Here is a 19,306-nt window from a genome sequence, read left to right as displayed (position 1 = left end):
TCATGAAACCATCTATTTTGTGACGTGCACCAGTCCCTCCAGCAGCAAAGCACCCCCACAACATGATGCTGCCACCCCCATGCTTCACGGTTGGGATGGTGTTCTTTAGCTTGCAAGCCTTCCCCTTTATCCTCCAACCATAACGATGGTCATTATGGCCAAACAGTTCTATTTCTGTTTCATCAGACCAGAGGACATTTCTCCAAAAAGTACAATCCTTGTCCCCATGTGCAGTTGCAAACTGTAGTCTGGGTTTTTATGGCGGTTTTGGAACAGTGGCTGCTTCCTTGCTGAGCGGCCTTTCAGGTTATGTCGATATAGGACTCGTTTTACTATGGATATAGATACTTTTGTACCTGTTTCCTCCAGCATCTTCACAAGGTCCTTTGCTGTTGTTCTGGGATTGATTTGCACTTTACGCACCAAAGTACATTCATCACTAGGAGACAGAATGCGTCTCCTTCCTGAGAGGTATGACGGCTGCGTGGTCCCATGGTGTTTATACTTGGGTACTATTGTTTGTACAGATGAATGTGGTACCTTCAGGCGTTTGGAGATTGCTCCCAAGGATGAACCAAACTTGTGGAGGGCTGCAATTCTTTTGAAATACATCCACGGGTTCACCTCCAATTGACTCAAATTATGTCAATTGGCCTATCAAAAGCTTCTAAAGCCATGACATAATTTTCTGGAATTTTCCAAGCTGTTTAAAGGCACAGTCAACTTAGTGTATGTAAACTTCTGACCCAACGGAATTGTGATACAGTGAATTATAAGTGAAATGATCTATCTGTAAACAATTGTTGGAAAAATGACTTGTGTCATGCACAAAGTAGATGTCCTAACCGACTTGCCAAAACTATAGTTTGTTAACAAGAAATTTGTAGAGTGGTTGAAAAACAAGTTTTAATGACTCCAACCTAAGTGCATGTAAACCTTTGACTTCAACTGTATATGCCTTTCCAAATCATGTCCAATCAATTGAATTTACCAAGGATGATCAATGGAAATAGGATGCACTTGAGTTCAATTTCGAGTCTCATAGCAAAGGACCTGAATTTGTTGTAAATAATCCGTTTTTTAATCATTTGCAATCATTTCTATAAACCTGTGTTCGCTGTGACTGTCATTCATATTCCATTCATCCAGTTCAATGTAACAGTGATAGGTATAGGCTACTAAATGATACTAGAATTTTCCCTATACCCATCATGAGGTTGCTACAACCTAGCCAATGAATGAAAGTTTACAACGTCGGTGCACACAGGTTGAGAGAAAACTTTGAAGTGAGACACAGTGACACATGGACGCATTCAATACTGCCTTGCACACTCTTGCCTGCATCTAGCTGATGTAGGGTGTAATCTTCAGTCCAACCGTTGCAAACGAGAGTTTCTATTGGACAAATTCAGTTAAGTTTTTCCCCGTTTTGTTCCGTTTACTTCCGTTTAGGAAACGTTTTTCAACAGAATCGGCGGAATGAATACACACCTGATCATGCGTGAACACAGTTCACTTTCATAGCAGGTGTAACAGTATAACTTTAGACCGTCCCCTCGCCCATACCCGGGCGCAAACCAGGGACACTCTGCACACATCAACAACAGTCACCCACGAAGCATCGTTACCCATCGCTCCACAAAAGCCGCGGCCCTTGCAGAGCAAGGGGAACCACTACTTCAAGGTCTCAGAGCAAGTGACGTCACCAATTGAAACTCTATTTAGTGCACACCACAGCTAACGTTTCACATCCGTTACACTCACCCCCCTTTTGACCTCCTCCTTTTCCGCAGCAACCAGTGATCCGGGTCACGGCACCAATGTAACAGTATACCTTTAGACTGTCCCCTCGCCCATACCCGGGCGCGAACCAGGGACCCTCTGCACACATCAACAACAGTCACCCACGAAGCATCTTTTCCCATCGCTCCACAAAAGCCACGAACCTTGCAGAGCAAGGGGAACCACTACTTCAAGGTTTCAGAGCAAGTGACGTCACCAATTGAAACGCTATTTAGTGCGCACCACAGCTAACGTTTCACATCCGTTACACAGGTACACTGTATTCCTTCTCACATCTATGCACTCTCCTCCTCTCACCTTTTCCCTTCTCTTGTGAGCTTCAATGCACATCACATCAGCTGTCTGTGACCAAGCAAAAATAACTAAATCCATGCCAAACCATATCAGCTGCATTTGCTAGCTAAGGAAGTGAAACCGAGAAAATAAAATGAATAAAACAATGACATTTCTCTATCTCTCTCTTTGAGTCAACTAACCACATTTTATGCACTGTAGTGCTAGTTGACTGTAGCTATGCTTTTAGTACTACATTAGATTCATTCTCTGAACCTTTGATTGGGTGGACAACATGTCAGTTCATGCTGCAAGAGCTCTGATAGGTTGGAGGATGTTCTCCGGAAGTTGTCATAACTACTGTGTAACACCATGCCCAAACCGGACGCACGTGTTGAAATATCAAACACACAGGTTGAAATATCAAAACAAATTCTGAACCCATTATATTAAATAGGGAAAAGATCAAAAAGCATGAAACATTAATGGCAATTTAGATAGATAGCTTGCTGTTGCTAGCCTAATTTGTCCTGGGATTTAAACGTTGAGTTGTTATTTTACCTGAAATGCACAAGGTCCTCTACTCTGACAATTAATCCACACATAAAACAGTCAGCCAAATCGTTTCTAGTCATCTCTCCTCCGTCCAGACTTTTACTTCTTTGGACTTTATATGGCGATTGGCATCTAAAGTTCATAATAAGGTGTATTGCCACAATGCACCAATCAACCTCAGTTCATCTTCCAATCACCCACGTGGATATAACCGCGTTCAGCGGCACAAATAGAACTTCTATTTTCGCGCTTGGCAACGCAGATGCTCGCGTGAGCAGTGTGGGTGCAATGATTGAATAACATGTATGTGTAAATGTATTTTGCGACCTGAGTGGTCTGGTCAGCATGTAGTCTATGGAAGGGGGTGAGAACCATGAGCTTCCTAGGTTTTCTATTGAGGTCAATGTACCCAGTGTTAAACGGAAGTTAGTTGTGCTGTTGAGGCTACTGTAGACTTTCCTTAAAAAATAGTTTGTTTTAATCAATTATTTGGTGACATGTGATGATATTTAGTACGGTTTTATATAAAAAGGATACCTTTTCTGTGTTATCAGGCTTCATGGTTATCATGGTTCAGCAGATACAGTATAATGGAAAATACCTTATGTGTTTATGTCGGAAAAGCAAAATGGCCACCACTGCTGCTAGGGGGCTTTTTTGATGTTGTGCATGTCATCATTGACCATCAAAACATTAGGGTAGACATCACATTTTCTGTGATTTAATGTTTGGTTCAGAAGATATGATGCAAAATACATGATTTGGTTATGGGGCAGGTATTCTTGCAATGTCTCCATATTTGAAAATATTCAGGGTCTCAAACTGTACAAGTATACCAAGTTTCATGTTTTTATGAAAAAGGGAACATATCACCTACAATTTGTCAAATATTGCCTGGACTAAAATAGAAAATTGACATTGCACAATATACTCAATGATTCAAGTGTTCAAACACTTCAAATAGTTCTTAATTAGACAGAGAAATATTAAGTGAAGTGCTGTGTGACAGATCGGAAATGCCTCGCAGAGTATGTTTTTTTTTGTCTGTTTGATTTGCTGGATGAATGACAGCTTCAAACATGTATTTGACAGGGCACTGTCCACCAAATTTGTACACAAACAAAACAGCGTTAAAATTAGCATGCTATGAATCACTTGTGACAAGCAGATAGAGAGAAACAGGGGGGAAAACAGAGAGGAGGCATGGTGGATTATTGCTGCCAGACATTATTTCAGGGCACAATTTCAAACAAGAATGTATATCACATGAGGTTTGAGGAATTATGGAATTACGAGGAGGAAATAAAGGACATCAGATTATGTGTGGGAGGAGAGGGATACAAAGCATAACAAATTGTAAGACAGGAAAGGTGTATTTGTAGATATTGTAGTTCACTTACATTAATGGTGAATCACAGATGATAGCTGTTATACCAAAAAGACAAACACTGCTATATTTGACATTCGTTTAGTTGGAGCCCTAAAATATAGATGGATGGCTCAGAGAACCATTGTCTCAATAACAAAGTAAAAAGACAGGCACCAGTTTGTTCCACTCGCGTACAAATATTCATGTGAGAGGGCCATGCGGCACTAGTTTAACATGAAAAGCCCGTATCACAGCAAATTGTTTATTCTTTAAAAAGTAAGTATTTACAACAAGAAGTAGTGTGGAGGTCCCTGAGTAGCGGTTGATATGTTTTGTTCTCACAGAGAACAAAGCCCAGAGTAAACTGGAGAGAGTTGGAGTGTACTCTTCAAACCCTGGGTGAAACAGGACTGAAAGCTGTGACCATGACGGTGTAAACATCAAAGTGCATCTCTGACGGGAGATCCAACAACAGGAGATAAACACTGAGCCATCTGTCTGGATCCTTGTGACAGCACCAGTTAGAGTCACACACACACACACACACACACACACACACACACACACACACACACACACACACACACACACACACACACACACACACACACACACACACACACACACACACACACACACACACACACACACACACACACACACACACACACACACACACACACACACACACCACAGCCAGCGCCTCTCACAACCCATTAGGTGTGTCTGAGGAGCCTTCCTTTCAAAGGTGACACACACTGCTGAGATCAACAATAGCAGGAGAGAGAGAGGGATAGAGGGAAAGAGAGAGGGATACGGCGAAATAGAGAGGGAGAAAAGACAGTGAGAGAGGGAGGTAGGTAGGTTGGTAGGTAGGTAGGTAGGTAGGTAGGGAGGGAGGGAGGGAGGGAGGGAGGGAGGGAGGGAGGGAGGGAGGGAGGGAGGGAGGGAGGGAGGGAGGGAGGGAGAGAGAGAGCACCACCCTTCTCATTTACAGTGAAAATGCAAAGGTGCCCAGAGGCTCCTGGTACTAATGATTTATTTACTGTTTTTAAATATTGATCGAGGGGGAAAACAGATGTGCTAATGAGCAGCAGGCAGTACTGTTCTCCCTGAGATATATGCATAATGTGTGTCAGCCAGGGTTTTCATCTCCGCATGAACACTGCTTTTAAAAGTGAACTGTATGGAATCATACCCGAGTTAAATATAACTGAAAGCACCTAGTTATATAAATATCCTTCCCTAAGGATATATGAAAGTGCTGGCATATTGGTTTTGCATGGTGGTAAATAGACTGCAATGCCAATGTCATGAGAAAGAAACCCCTGTTTATATGCTGCCACCAATACATACACTGTGCAGTGCAACAAATCATAAACCCAGGAATCAAACTGATACTGTCAGTATATTTTGCTCCTGCTGTTCAAACCTGTTTAATGGAAATAAGAAAAATGTCCAGACATCTAACAGAAATATGGGTGGAATCCTGTTCCAGGATGGCTTTGTTCTTTAACCTCCATTGGGCACAGTGTGAAGGCAGTGATGGGATGTCATGCCCCGACACTTCAGGGCTTAGCCTATTCCTGGCACCATGCACACCCTGTTCTGAGGCAGGCAGCCAGGCCTGTCTGTGAGGTGAGAGGAGAGGATCTATACTCCAGGCTAAGAGGTAGCCCCTGAGCCAGGGCTGTACACTGCACACCACAGCAAGCCTGACGGACTCACTCTACTCTACAGCCGCTGCCATCCCCTGGGACCAGCCGCTGCGTGTGGATAGAGCCAAGTCATTGAACTTAAAGCACATAGCATGTCCTGTCGGTCGCCCACTCATTCAAGAGTTCAGCAGTGTGTTGAGTTGCAGGAGGGAGGATATGCTGCATGGAAACTCTGTGTTGGGAGTTATTTCACTGCTTGAGATGGGATGAAGGCAGACGCAAGGCACGCACTATAACTGATCATCATTCTTTATGAGCTGAGTTACTGTGTTATATGGCTGAAGCTACATTATGGCTAGATCTAATACATGAAGACCACTTTGGTCAAAACACTTTGGTCAAAACACTTTGGTCAAAACCACTAAATCTCTCACTTTTTCTGTATGCAGACTAGTGGTCACAGTATGAATGGAGATGGCCAGGAAGTGTGACCAGGAAGTGTTCTCATACATTACATTCAGTGAAAGGCTTTCCCATATTTTGCAGATGATCATGCAAGTTGATTATTCTTAAATTACTAATTGATGCAGCCGATTTGGGAAAAGGGATCTGTATGTAGACTGGTGGCAAGGTAGCCTACCGGTTAAGAGTGTTGGGCCAGTAACCGAAAGGTTGCTGGTTTGAATCCTCAAGCCAACTAGTTGAAAAATATGTCGATGTGCCCTTGAGCAATGTACTTACACCTAAATTGCTCTGGATAAGAGTGTCTGTCAAAGAGCTACAATGTAATATCACATGACACAGGCTCATTAGGTCTGTGTCTGGATGGCAATATTGACTGGTTCTAGGAATCCCTGTCTTACTGTCATGCAATACAGGAAGTCAAATATATTATTTATATGAGGATTACAATATCTGTTGAATATTGGTTATATACACTGAGTGTTCCAAACATGAGAAACAGCATCCTAATATTGAGTTGCACTCTCCCCTTTTGCCCTCAGAATAGCCTCAATTCGTCAGGGCATGGATTCTACAAGGTGTCGAAAGCGTTCCACGGGAATGCTGGCCAATGTTGACTCCAATGCTTCCCACAGTTGTGTCAAATTGGCTGGATGTCCTTTGGGTGGTGGGCCATTCTTGATACAAACGGGAAACTGTTGAGTGTGAAAAACCCAGCAGCATTGCAGTTCTTGACACAAACTGACGCGCCTGGCACCTACTACCAAACCCCGTTCAAAGGCAGTTACATTTTTTGTCTTGCCATTCACCCTCTGAATGGCACACATTCACAATCCATGTCTCAATTGTCTCAAGGGTTAAAAATGACTATTTAATTAACCTGACTCCTCCCCTTCATCTAAACTGATTTAAGTGGATTTAACAAGTGACATCAATAAGAGATCATAGCTTTCACCTGATCAATCTATGTCATGGAAAGAGCAGGTGTTGTTAATGTTTTGTACACTCAGTGTGGGCTATACAATGACAACACTTCACCCAAATGTACCTCATTTCATGATACATTCAATTTTATGAAGCAACAATTTCTTCAATGCCAATGGGAGTATTAGGTTTCTATTAGATTTCTTCAATGCCAATGGGAGTATTAGGATCCCTATCAGTATGTCTGTCAGTATACTGTATACTGTATACTGTTCCTAGGCCGTCATTGAAAATAAGAATTTGTTCTTAACTGACTTGCCTAGTTAAATAAAGGTTAAAAAAAATAAAAAAAATAAAAATACTCATACTAATATCAAACCCAGTTGCATAGCAACGAGTTATCATATAAGATCCATAAACTCTTTCAAAGACTACGGTGTTGCTATGAACACAAACACGAACAAAGAGTGATTGCAGAATGAACATGTTAAGGAGGACTCAATGGCACAATCTGGTGAGATCACTTGTACTGTAGCCCAATGCATGGGAGCAGGTTAAAAGGTATATACAGTTGAATTCAGAAGTTTACATACACCTTAGCCAAATACATTTAAACTCAGTTTTTCACAATTCCTGACATTTAATCCTGGTAAAAATTCCCTGTCTTAGGTCTGTTAGGATCACCACTTTATTTTAAGAATGTGAAATGTCAGAATAATAGTAGAGTGAATGATTTATTTCAGCTTTTATTTATTTCGTCACATTCCCAGTGGGTCAGAAGTTCAACTACACTCAATTAGTATTTGGTAGCATTGCCTTTAAATTGTTTAACTTGGGTCAAACGTTTCAGGTAGCCTTCCAGAAGCTTCCCACAATAAGTTGGGTGAATTTTGGCCCATTCCTCCTGACAGAGCTGGTGTAACTGAGTCAGGTTTGTTGGCCTCCTAGCTCGCATGCGCCTTTTCAGTTCTGCCCACACATTTTCTATGGGATTGAGGTCAGGGCTTTGTGATGGCCACTCCAATACCTTGATTTTGTTGTCATTTTGACACAATTTTGGAAGTATGTTTGGTGTCATTGTCCATTTGGAAGACCCATTTGTGACCAAGCTTTAACTAAGACTGATGTCTTGAGATATTGCTTCAATATATCCACATTATTTCCCTACCTCATGATGCCATCTATTTTGTGAAGTGCACCAGTCCCTCCTGCAGCAAAGCACCCACACAGCATGATGCTGCCACCCCCGTGCTTCACGGTTGGGATGTTGTTCTTCGGCTTGCAAGCCTCCTCCTTCTTCCTCCAAACATAACGATGGTCATTATGGCCAAACAGTTCTGTTTTTGTTTCATCAGATCAGAGGACATTTCTCCAAAAAGTATGATCTTTGTCTCCATGTGCACAGTCTGGGTTTTTCATGGCGCTTTTGGAGCAGTGGCTTCTTCCTTGCTGAGTGGCCTTTCAGGTTATTTTTTTTTAATTTCACCTTTATTTAACCAGGTAGGCTAGTTGAGAACAAGTTCTCATTTACAACTGCGACCTGGCCAAGATAAAGCATAGCAGTGTGAACAGACAACACAGAGTTACACATGGAGTAAACAATTAACAAGTCAAATACACAGTAGAAAAAAAAGGAGAGTCTATATACAATGTGTGCAAAAGGCATGAGGAGGTAGGCGAATAATTACAATATTGCAGATTAACACTGGATTGATAAATGATCATGTACAGGTAGAGATATTGGTGTGCAAAAGAGCAGAAAAGTAAATAAATAAAAACTGTGGGGATGAGGTAGGTGAAATGTCGATATAGGACTCGTTTTACTGTGTATATAGATACTTTTGTACTTTTGTTTCCTCCAGCATCTTCACAGCATCTTCACAAGGTCCTTTGCTGTTGTCCTTTGCTGTTGTTCTGGGATTGATTTGCACTTTTCGCATCATCTCTAGGAGACAGAATGCGTCTCCTTCCTGAGCGGTATGACGGCTGCGTGGTCCCATGGTGTTTATAGTTGCGTACTATTGTTTGTACAGATGAACGCGGTACCTTCATGCATTTGTAAATTACTCCCAAGGATGAACCAGACCTGTGGAGGTCTACAATTTGTTTCTGAGGTCTTAGCTGATTTCTTTAGTTTTCCCATGATGTCAAGCAAAGAGGCACTGAGTTTTTAAGGTAGGCCTTGAAATACATCCACAGGGATACCTCCTATTGACTCAAATGATGTCAATTAGCGTATCAGGTGCTTCTAAAGCCATGACATCATTTTCTGGAATTTTCCAAGCTGTTTAAAGGCACAGTCAACTTAGTGTATATGAACTTCTGACCCACTGGAATTGTGATACAGTGAATTATAAGTGAACTAATCTGTCTATAAACAATTGTTGGAAAATTACTTTTGTCATGCACAAAGTAGATGTCCTAACCAACTTGCCAGAAATATAGTTTGTTAACAAGAAATTTGTGGTGTGGTTGAAAAACGAGTTTTAATGACTCCAACCTAAGTGTATGTAAACTTCCGACTTCAACTGTACATACTGTGGACCATGGTTGGGAAATTCTGCATTTGGGGAGGGAACTTATCCCGAAGACACTTGTGAAAATCATCTTGAGCACCAGACTGTTTTCAGTGTAAATGCTGTCTCCAGAGCACATACAACTTTAATGGCATCAGCGCCTTCAAACTTTCTCTGTGGCTTTAAAAATACAATGCTTCCATTACTTATGTATGAGCCGTTGCATGCAAACCCAGCGTTATCAATATACAGTACCAGTCAAAAGTTAAGACACACCTACTCATTCCTTATCTTTATTTTTACTATTTTCTACATTGTAAAATTATGACAGCTTTGCAAACTCTTGACAATCTCTCAAGCAGCATCATGAGGTAGTCACCTGGAATGTGTTTCAATAAACCGGTGTGCATTGTTAAAAGTTAATTTGTGGAATTTCTTTCCTTCTTAATGCATTTGAGCCAATCAGTTGTGTTGTGACAAAGTGGGGGTGGAATACAGAAGATAGCCCTATTTGGTACACTACCAAATCCATATAATGGAAATAACAGCTCAAATAAGCAAAGAGAAACAACAGTCCATCATTACTTTAAGGCATGCAGGTCAGTCAATGTGGAAAATGTCAAGAACTTTGAAGGTTTCTTCAAGTGCAGTCACAAAATCTATCAAGCCTTATGATGAAACTGGCTCTCATGTTGACCGCCACAGGAAAGGAAGACCCAGAGTTACCTCTGCTGCAGAGGATAACTTCACTTACCAGCCTCAGAAATTGCATCCCAAATAAATATTTTGCAGAGTTCAAGTAACAGACACATCTCAACATCAACTGTTCAGAGGAGACTGCGCGAATCAGGCCTTCATGGTCGAATTGCTGCAAAGAAACCACTACTAAAGGACACCAATAAGAAGAACAGACAATGGACATTAGACCGATGGAAATCTGTCCTTTGGTCTGATGAGTCCAAATGTGAGATTTTTGGTTCCAACCGCTGTGTCTTTGTGAAACGCAGAGTAGGTGAAAGGATGATCTCTGCATGTGTGGTTCCCACCGTGAAGCATGGAGGAGGAGGTGTGATGGTTTAGGGGTGCTTTGCTGTTGACATTGTCTGTGATTTATTTAGAATACAAGGCACACTTAACCAGCATGGCTACCATAGCATTCTGCAGCGATGTGCCATTCCATCTGGTTTGCGCTTAGTGGGACTATAATTTGTTTTTCAATAGGACAATGACCCAACACATCTCCAGGCTGTGTGCTATTTGATCAAGAAGGAGAGTGATGGAGTGCTGTATCAGATGACCTGGCCTCCACAATAACCTGACCTAAACCCAACTGAGTTTGAGTTAGTGAAGGAAAAGCAGCCAACAAGTGCTCAGCATATGTGGGAACTCCTTCCAGACTGTTGGAAAAGCATTCCAGATGAAACTGGTTGAGAGAATGCCAAGAGTGTGCAAAGCTGTCATCAAGGCAAAGGATAGCTACTTTGAAGAATATAAAATCTAAAATAAAAATGCATTTTTTTGATTTGTTGCACACTTTTTTGGGTTGTACATGATTCCATATGTGTTATTTCATAGGTTTTATGTCTTCACTATTATTCTACAATGTAGAAAATAGTACAAATAAAGAAAAACTCTTGAATGACTAAGTGTATACAAACCTTTGACCAAACCTTTGACTAGTAATGTACATCTGATTTAAAAATGAGATTATCCTTAAACACTTCTGTATTTCTACTGTGAGGTGCTATACCTTAATCTACTGTTATCACACATAGCCTATAGGCATCCTGCAGAGAGCCTTCATCACATTCCCAGTGGGTCAGAAGTTTACATACACTCAATTAGTATTTGGTAGCATTGTCTTTAAATTGTTTAACTTGGGTTAAACTTTTCAGGTAGCCTTCCACATGAATTTTGGCCCATTCCTCCTGACACTGACCTGTAACTGAGGCAGGTTTGTTGGCCTCCTTGCTCGCACACGCTTTTTCAGTTCTGCCCACACATTTTCTATGGGATTGATGTCAGGGCTTTGTGATGGCCACTCCAATACCTTGACTTCGTTGTCCTTTAGCCATTTTGCTACAACTTTGGAAGTATGCTTGGGGTCATTGTCCATTTGGAAGACCCATTTGCGACCAAGCTTTAACTTCCTGACGGATGTCTTGAGATGTTGCTTCAATATATCCACATAATTTTCCTACCTCATGATGCCATCTATTTTGTGAAGTGCACCAGTCCCTCCTGCAGCAAAGCACCCCCACAACATGATGCTCCCACCCCCGTGCTTCACGGTTGGGATGTTGTTCTTCGGCTTGCAAGCCTCCTCCTTTATCCTCCAAACATAACGATGGTCATTACGGCCAAACAGTTCTATTTTTGTTTCATCGGACCAGAGGACATTTCTCCAAAAAGTACGATATTTGTCCCCATGTGCAGTTGCAAACTGTAGTCTGGCTTTTTCATGGTGGTTTTGGAACAGTGGCTTCTTCCTTGCTGAGCGGCCTTTCAGGTTATGTCGATATAGGACTCGTTTTACTGTGGATGTAGATACTTTTGTACCTGTTTTCTCCAGCATCTTCACAAGGTTCTTTGCTGTTCTGGGATTTATTTGTACTTTTCGCACCAAAGTACGTCTAAGAGACAGAATGCGTCTCCTTCCTGAGCAGTATGACAGCATGGTGTTTATATTTGCGTACTATTGTTTGTTCATATGAACGTGGTACCTTCAGGGGTTTGGAAATTGCTCCAAAGGATGAACCAGACTTGTGGAGGTCTACAATTTTTTTCTGAGGTCTTGGCTGATGTCTTTTGATTTTCCCATGATGTCAAGCAAAGAGGCACTGAGTTTGAAGGTAGACCTTGAAATACATTCACAGGTACACCTTCAATTGACTCAAATTATGTCAATTAGCCTATCAGAAGCTTCTTAAGCCATTACATTATTTTCTGGAATTTTCCAAGCTGTTTAAAGGCACAGTCAACTTAGTGTATGTAAACTTCTGACCCACTGGAATTGTGATACAGTGAATTATAAGTGAAATAATCTGCCTGTAAACAATTGTTGGAAAAATGACTTGTGTCATGCACAAAGTAGTTGTCCTAACCGACTTGCCGAGTTTTAATAATAACCTAAGTGTATGTAAACTTCATGCTTCAACTGTATATACTGTATTCTATACTATTCTACTGTATCTTAGTCTATGCTGCTCTGACATTGCTCACCCAAATATGTATATATTCTTAATTCCATTCCGTTACTTTAGATGTGTGTGTGTATTGTTGTGATATTGTTAGATATTACTTGTTAGATATTACTGCACTGTTAGAGCTAAAACCACAAGCATTTTGCTACACCCGCAATAACATCTGCTAACACATGTATGTGACAAATAAAATTTGATTTGATTTGAAGTAATGTAACAGGTAGGGAGGATGAGCTCCTCTGTGGTGGTTGGCAAACCCTCAGCCTCCTGGCCCATAGCCCTGTGTGGAATCCACTGCGCCACAAAAGCCAAGTAGATATCCACGTTTATAAATACAGGCTCTCTACAGTTATTTTAATTTCTGGTGGTAAACATTATGTTGAGTTAATTCTATGATGAGAAGGGTGTTCAATTTATTTTACTGTAGAATGGAAGGGTCATGTGAAAAATGTTTACGTTGGGGGGTGCATAGTTTTTATTAACCCCCCCCCCATAGTAAATTTCGATGTGTCCCTTATTTGTCACCCAAAAAGGAGTTAGGTTTGCCTTAATAACCACATATAACCTCAAATAAATCTCCTCTCAGGTACAGTATATCATCCTTCTAATGGCTTCCAGATTCTACGCCATGTTTCACCGTCATGGTGATGTAATGGTGATGCACCAGTAAAGGCCAAGTAAAGGGAAGCCTTGAGATGACCAGTATGAGCAGTCTGATGTCATATAATCATACTTGACACACAAACATTTAAACCACATCTGCAACCATTATTGTGTAGCTGGGAGAGAGAAAGAGATAGAGAGAGAGAAAGAAAGAAAGAGAGAGAGACAGAGAGAGAGAGAGAGAGAGAGAGAGAGAGAGAGAGAGAGAGAGAGAGAGAGAGAGAGAGAGAGAGAGAGAGAGAGAGAGAGAGAGAGAGAGCAGCCTTTTAAGAGATTTGATAGTGATTTGAAGCGTCACAGTTGTGGGGAATACTGCACATTTTAGTGTGATGCAATTTCAAAAGCCTCGAAAGCAAGTTATAAAGACTTTAATCCAATTAATGACACATTTTTTTCAGAGCTATTCGTCACAAGCAAGTATCGTTTTTGATTTTTGTTTTTTGCAAAATGTTTGATATAGTTTAATCGATGACAACAGCAAATTGCTTTCGGAGAGTGTGAAAATGTGAAATATTTTGTTGAGGCTGATCTGCGTTTTGGAATGTTTCAATGACTGCGTATTTTTAGGAGCAAGTTCAAGAAACATCAAGATGGAATTTCCAGGTAAGTGATTGCACATCTCACTGTTTTATGTAAACTTCAAGCAAATATTGTATGTTTAATCGTGTAAATATTATAACTATGCTAAATATTATAGTAGACCACTGTCCAGCTTTTTTAGGAGAGATGTGATGGTGATTTTCTGCTGTCAGTCACCTTTTCTATCAGCATCCGCCACAGGAGCCTGACTGTAATTATAGCTACTGTACAATCCAAATATGTAGATTTTGCAGTAATACACCAAAAGTTCTAGTTTACAAATAGTTGAATGTTAAAATGCTCAAATTAATTACATGGGTACACAGCTGAAATTTGGCGCGTGGGCTTACGTTGTGATGATGCGCAGAGTTCTTCAATTCAAGTCATACTCGCTCACACATTGTTGTTTCAGTTTTCCAGTTAGCAGTTTTCTTATTTAAACCGAAAAGTGTGACGAGGTTTTACCTCCATTCATCCGTATGCAACTGTACCTCATCTCCCACGCACTGCGTTGGCGCGTATTTGCCATGGTTCTGGATTCATGGTAGCCTAAACGACACTATACTTCTTCCAGCCACTTAAGCGAAACTGCCCCTAAAAAACAACTTCTCATTTAGAAAACAACCTGTGTGACATTGGTATGAGTTATAAACATTCATTTTAATGTCAAAATTGACTACAAAGAATTTTAGTCATAAAGTCGGTCTCCTCCAAAACTGAGTTTTTTGAGACTTGAGGTCAGGACTGAGCCACAATGTAAATTAAAGTTGGGTTTGCAGCACACAAGTATCATCAATTCAGGTGGGCAGCTGCAGGTGACCCAATATTAATGCCAGTTGTAAACTTGGGTTGACTTTGGATATCCCTATGGGGCTAGTTAGGGACTATCTGTAAATTGCACGATGTACATGGGACAATATGTTAAAATTACAATAGCTCCAAATTACAATGACTTAAAAACCTCAAACCAACTATAAATTGTATAAATACATATACAAATATTAAAATAATTTAATGAGAAAACTAAAAAGTGTGCAACATGGAAATATTGTCTCATTTACATTGTGTAATTTATTTACGGTCCCTAACTAATCCTGGAGACAGGCTATCCAAAGTAGGGTGATCACATTGTGTGGGATAGTCACGCATTTTGGCCCTTTGTCCCGCTTCCTGCAACCAAACAATCATGTCCCACATTTTATCAACACATTAAAACACCACTAATTTACAAAAAAGGTTAATTTGTCCCATATTTCAGGCAGACTTCCTATTCATTTGATGAGAATTGACATTCCAACCTGTCTCTTTTGCAGTCAAGTTGTGCTTATGACAAGATGTTATATCAAGGATGTGGTGCTGGTGTTGATAAACACTTCTTCAATTGTTAAAATATGATATTCTGTGCAGTGCAAGAAGAGACGTAGGCCAATGGCATATTGTCAACCAATCACATTTGTCAAATCCTTTCTGGCTAAATTCCAGCTTAACTTGGAGAGGACAGTTAACTATTTACAAAAAGCACGAGTCTAACGAAGAGCTACAAAAGTAAACAAATAGCCATATTAGACTGAAAGCTATAAGGTAATTTCATCTCACTTGTGGGGCTCTTCATGCTCATTAGTTGCACATTCAACATATTTTCTGCTACTTTACTCAAAAAAAGTCTCCCTTCCTAACTGTGTACATTCCCAGAGACCAACCAGAAATGTTTCATTGGCCAAATATTCTCAGATTTTAAGAAAACAGCCACACGTGCACTCACACAAAAATCTCCCTCCTGCAGCACAGAGCAAGCTAATTGATGCGCACGTTGCCTATTTTTGCAACAGGCAAAATTTTGATCCCACTGCTGACAGCAAACTGTGGGGTTAGCCGGACTGGGACTCGAACCTGGGTCTTGATTAGGCCATCAGGTGTGTACTTATGTTGTTATTATATGAGGAAAAGTATTCAAATGTAGTAAAACAGTAAAAAAAACTACTAACACAAATAGTAAGTATTTTGAGATGAGATGAACCTGACTATTGATCAGTTTGATCAAGTATCAGCTTTGGTCCCTGTTGTGTACCATGTGAACTACAGCTGCCGATTTTAAAAGAACAAAACATTATCAATCATTATCATTGGTTAATGGACCACACTACTACTACTCCCGTGTTCCAAATGGCTCTCGGCGCGCATGCCAGTAGCCATTCAATAACCAACCATCATGGTGTTTGTGATTGCTGGTGTATTCTATTCCTCACTCACTTCAGTAATCTTCAGATTTCCAGGTTTGGGGCCCTTTTTCCCTCCTGGACAAGCCTTGATGAGAGCACATCACAATCCATGATCAGACAACAGCAGTGTCCCCTATCCAGAGGCGTTGTCTTATAGGATGAGAATATAGGATGGTTATTTTTGGAACTAGTCTGTCTAGAACTATAATGCCTTTGTATGTATATCTGTGGAGGTGACTGTCCATCATTTGAAGCCAGTGAGAAACTCACTCATACATGTGTGTCAACGTAGGATCATCCTCAGTGTGTCTGTTGACATATTTCAATGAAATGTTCCCAAAATAGTTTAGGGATGAGGATAATCCAAACGTAGGGAAGATTAAAGTATACATCAACAAATGATAGAAGTAGATTCAAATATAGCAAGAAGTGGTTGTAGTCAGACCAAACTTGATAATTAGTTTAAACTTGAAGCATTTACCTCGGTGTAATCATGCATTCAGATACATTCAGACTACTTGTTTACTTGTTTGACTGATGAGTCAGTGCTGCCTGTGGATGTCATGAGCAGCATTTGAATCATGATTTTCTTTCTAGTGCAAAACAAGTTACTCTCTCTTTGAAAAGTTACATCACAGGTCACAAACACACTGCAGCTCCCGGCAGGAGGATTTTTTTTGCATCAGACGTCATAATGACGTCACGTTTGGTTGAAATCTGGTTGAAGTGATAACTGGTAAGCAGATTACAACCAGGTAGTGACGCCTTTTTCTGGTCGCCAAAAATGACTCTTCCATCAGTAAAAATGTCAACGTCATGTCATTGCAATCAGTTTTGCCTGCTGGGCTTGAGCCTACTGCTGTCAATTCTCCACATCTATGATGCTTGACCTGAAATAGACCGTTAATTAACGACATCGTTGGTTTGAACATGAAACTCCCTGCCTGCCTGCAATCCTGACGATATAAAATGTAGGCATTATAACTCTGACAAGACGCTCTCTCGTTTACACTGTAATTAGAGCTCTCTCATTTTCACTGTAATTAGAGCTCTCTCATTTACACTGTAATTAGAGCTCTCTCATTTACACTGTAATTAGAGCTCTCTCATTTACACTGTAATTAGAGCGCTCTCATTTACACTGCAATTAGAGCTCTCTCATTTACACTGTAATTAGAGCGCTCTCATTTACACTGCAATTAGAGCTCTCTCATTTACACTGTAATTAGAGCTGTCCCATTTACACTGTTATTAGAGCAACACAAGAGTGTTTCTATATGTTATTGATACTGACCATTAGGCTCACAGGTTTAAGTTGTGTTTATAACCATCAGAATGACATTTCCAAGATCTACTGGAGTGTAACCCAGAGAGTGCTTGTCTCTCGTATTTAACATCCAAAGTTCCACCACTGCCATTTTACAGCATGCTCCAAATCAAATTATGTCATGAAGAGCCTGCTTTAAAACGTCATTAGGTTACACATTTTGAATTTGACTAAGGAAAGTTGTCAGCTCGAGCCAGAAATTTAATCACAGAGTTAGAGAAAAGTCATGCTTCAAGTGAAGGCCTTTTCATTACACATAGATAATTGGGGTGACATATTTCAAGCCTATTTGATAGTAAGTCTGATCTTGGCTTGTTATCAGCTACTCAGAGAAGAAGCCGTGGCAGAGAACCCTTTAGGCATCCGTTATGATTTCACCAATCTGGCAGTGGAAAGTGTCAGAAGTGCTAATTTTCCCAGAAATGCAAAGTTACTGAAATATCACATATTGTAGATAAGGGCCATTTTTAACCTTCATTTAAGCAGGGGATAGTCCCATTGAGACTAACGTATCTTTTACAAGGAACGACTGCATTACAAAGCAGCAATGAATTGTATATGTAAGACGGGCAGCTTTATCACTCAATTTCCATGTAATCACACATAATTGCAATTTAGGGACATATATTTCTGTTCCTACTGATACAGGCTTTGTTTTTTTGCATTATATTTTGAGGTTGGATGTTATCACCATAGCACTTATTTTCTTTTCTTTTTTGTGGTATTTTTCTTAAAACTGCATTGTTGGTTAAGGGCTTGTACGTTAACATTTTCATTGTATACCTGCACATGTGACAAATAAAATTAGATTTGATTCGATTTGATTTGACATGGGACGCACCGATTGGTGTCACCTCGTTAGTCAGTATGTGTTACACCTGTGCTGGTTGCCATCTTGTAAGTGGGAAATTGTTTCACCTGTGCTGGCCCAGGTGCTATTTAAGAGTGGCTGGCCCAGGTGCTATTTAAGAGTGGCTGGCCCAGGTGCTATTTAAGAGTGGCTGGCCCAGGTGCTATTTAAGAGTGGCTGGCCCAGGTGCTATTTAAGAGTGGCTGGCCCAGGTGCTATTTAAGAGTGGCTGGCCCAGGTGCTATTTAAGAGTGGCTGGCCCAGGTGCTATTTAAGAGTGGCTGGCCCAGGTGCTATTTAAGAGTGGCTGGCCCAGGTGCTATTTAAGAGTGGCTGGCCCAGGTGCTATTTAAGAGTGGCTGGCCCAGGTGCTATTTAAGAGTGGCTGGCCCAGTGCTCCAGTGGTCTTGAGGGATGTGGAGGATTAACATGTTTAATTGACTCTCACTATTTGAGTTCTAGAAAAACAATACTTTATCTAATCTTTCCTGTTTTGGATTAGCTCCCACTATTTGATTTGATGTGCGTTCTTCTTTTGTTTGCCTCTTCTTGTGTAAATTAATGGGCGCTCATGGTGGGTGTCTTTTAGGTTCTAGTTGTTGTTGCTTATCGACTTTCAGTGGACACCCCCATGAGTGTCTTTCAGAACCTCTCCTAAAACCCCACCTGTTTTGTTTTGCTTGTTGTCAGTGACTCATTGTTAGTTCCGCCTTCTGTTTGTGTGAAAATTGTTGGTTTCTTCCTGGGGAACGTAACAGTACATATAGTAGGCCTACATCTATAAGAGTTTGCCTCCATGTAAGCAACTTTTTATGATCAGTTGACCATCCACTTGTGTACAAATGCCTTGGCTTATGCAACAATGCAGTCAATGCTGTCAATCGCGCATCCATTCTGATGCCCCA

This window comes from Oncorhynchus masou, chromosome 33 (genome assembly GCF_036934945.1).
Source record: "Oncorhynchus masou masou isolate Uvic2021 chromosome 33, UVic_Omas_1.1, whole genome shotgun sequence".
NCBI classification, from domain to species: domain Eukaryota; kingdom Metazoa; phylum Chordata; class Actinopteri; order Salmoniformes; family Salmonidae; genus Oncorhynchus; species Oncorhynchus masou.
Note: the sequence above shows the minus strand (reverse complement) of the source record.